General features: G+C 38.2%; 1 long non-coding RNA gene across 1 annotated transcript; it reads right to left on the minus strand.

Annotated features, from left to right (window-relative positions):
• Positions 1–330: 330 nt before the first annotated feature.
• LOC147240626 (uncharacterized) lies at positions 331–2,364 on the minus strand. Its single transcript, XR_015111265.1, has 4 exons — positions 2,334–2,364; positions 1,903–1,980; positions 790–897; positions 331–591 (listed from the first exon to the last, which is right to left on the minus strand). It is a non-coding gene; the product is annotated as an uncharacterized LOC147240626 (long non-coding RNA).
• Positions 2,365–2,685: the final 321 nt, after the last annotated feature.

The raw sequence follows: 2,685 nt of genomic DNA on the forward strand, positions 1-2,685 counted from the left end.
TCATTATATAGAACCATCATAATCCATGAATATGCACACGTTTGTTGGAGGTGCTGGGTTTAAAGAAATCACTTTGACTAATTAGGTCATTTATATACAATTTCTTAAGTATTTATCCATGTTTTACCAATGATAAGAATTACTACCAAGAAGAAAAGGAAGAAGTAGCCAGAGGTGATTCTCCCAGCAGTTGGAAGGTCCGTGCTACCCTGACATGAAATACTGTAAATTTGGATAAATGTCCACCTGCCTTCTTTTCTATTTTATTGACCCTAATGTCAATGTGAACTTTCTACAGTAAGACACTTGCGAGACATGGATTCTGAAGCATTGAGCTCACACATCTAATTTATTGTTGTGCATTACGGGTGAAACCACAATTAACGGTTACAATCACTCAATCACAACCGATTCTTTTCCGAAATTTTCTTTCTTAACTGAAGAATTCCTTGAATCTCTGCAACAAGCTTTTTTTTTGGTTGCAGAGATTTGACTGGCAGCAGGAGAAGGTGAAGTCAGGGAGAGCATACAAGTTAGCCAGAGTCCTGAAGTCACATTCCGTATATCGAATACAGGACGTGTAGATCTTATCTGTGAACAGACAACATTCAACAGGCAGTGTTCATTTTGCATGTGACGTTCATTCATTGCTCATTGTAAGTCATCGCCTTTTTTATAGCAATAAGAAGATAAGATAAGAAATAACAAAGATCAAACTACAGGTGGTTTATGTTCTGGAGCGGCAATTCCCCGTTTTCAAATTGCAGCTGTTTTCTCCATCTTTCTTACCACCACTGGTGAGTCTGAGGCAGCTGTCTGTTCCCTGGGTACAGCTCTCAGTGACCTCACAGCTGCTGGAAGATCCTTGATCGCAGGAGTAACACTGCAAACACCCACCTGGACAGGAGACACGCTGATGTGGTTATTTATTCGCTCTGCAATTTTCTAGTTCGTATTTCTGAGCATGAACTTCTTTGTTGAATGATCATTTAATCCAGAGTTTTGGAGCACGACGTGGAGCGCTAGGGAGCAAACCCTTAGATGGCAGGCTCCGGCTTTTATGATAAGCTAATCTAAGAAGCTTTTAAGTTCCAGGTGTTGTTCAGAAAGAAGGGGCTGAAAACTTTGATTTGCACATGTGTGCATGTAGATGGCCTGTTTTGGACTATTATGGCTGACATGCATCACCTTATCATTTCTAAGTGACGAAAAATGACTAGAGATGCCATTAATGTCACTGAGAGGTGCAAAATAGAAGCTGGTAGCCTGGAAACATGTCGGATTCGCTTCAGAAAAATGTCATATTTTGGCTGACTTGTTTGGCCTAATTTGACAGTCACTCAAGAAGGGTGTTATTCCAATATTTTGAATCAAACCATTAATAAAATGCAACATGCTACAACTTCCTGGAACTTTGTGATTTGAACCGCAGAATTAAAAAGGATATTGTGTTTTCTTACCACTTAACTGCTTGTTATTTTTGTCACATTCTTACTGATATTAGTCTTCAGTGTTAAACCAGTGGCGGAACAAGGATGTAAAGTTCAGGTAATCCTCATTCTATCCCCAAAAAAGAAAACACCCTGACATGTTGCATTTCATATTAGAATCTTATTACTAAGCCGAACCATAACTCAGTGAGACTGTTCACAGAGCCAACTCATAGAAAATGTTTTGAATAAATATTCATCTGTGACTCAGTGAAAAGTGGGAACTGGAAGCACATGACACAACAGCAGCACATGCAAACGGCCCACTGATCTGCCAAAATGTTCCCACAGGCTCATAAGTGCTGACTATGTTTGCTGTTTGTGGAGAAAAAAGGAAAAAAGAAAGAAAGAAAAATGTTATCTCTTTGACTTTTCTCCATGCAGCAGAGCTTTACAGCTGAAACATTCTTACCAAATCCAAAGATGGTAAAGCTGAGAGCCAGGCAAAACACCACCGAGCTCCTCATGGCGACTTAAAACGCTGTCACGTCTGAGATTCAAAACAAAAACAAACAAAAATAGACAATAGTTCCCCAAATTTCTCAGAGCTGGAAAAAAAAAAAAAGGCAGGAATTCACTTTGTTTGGGAAAGAAAGCAACATGCTGGAAGGGTTTAAAACTTTTTCTTTTTCTTTTTTTTTTTTTTTACACCAGATGCATCCGTCACTGTAAAGAAAGATTTAACAAAAATAAACTCGACTGCATTTTTTTGTTTTCCATCAAATAACTGATGGCATATGATTTAAAATGTCTTAAGAGACAAAAAAGACCAACACATTATTCCTTTTTAAACACAGCTGAATATGTATTTGCGCCCTAATCCTGCAGTGATTGTACACTCACCGGCGAATGTGAAGAAAATGGTTGTTGGCTCATGAGGAGGAGGCTTTTGTAAACTGTGTCAACATAATAAGTAAACAAGCCACTTGTTTGAGTTCAGAGTCTGACACATCTCCGATACTGGCATTAAAATTTGTTGAGTTATATATTCCTCTCTCTTTTTATTTTCTTTATTATTATTAAGTGTAGTTTTAGCTCATCATATAATGCAGCAGTAATCAAGGGCAAGCAGGGGAGATTAAGACTTTATTTATTCCCGGGGTGGGGGGGGGGGGGTATTGTTCATTCTGCATGAATACAAAATATATAAGCACAGAGAATTATAATAAATGACTCACTTACTATCTAATGAAAC

Source organism: Aulostomus chinensis, chromosome 22, assembly GCF_037954235.1.
Source record: "Aulostomus chinensis isolate RoL2024-O1b breed Wild chromosome 22, RoL_Achi_v1.0, whole genome shotgun sequence".
Classification (NCBI taxonomy): domain Eukaryota; kingdom Metazoa; phylum Chordata; class Actinopteri; order Syngnathiformes; family Aulostomidae; genus Aulostomus; species Aulostomus chinensis.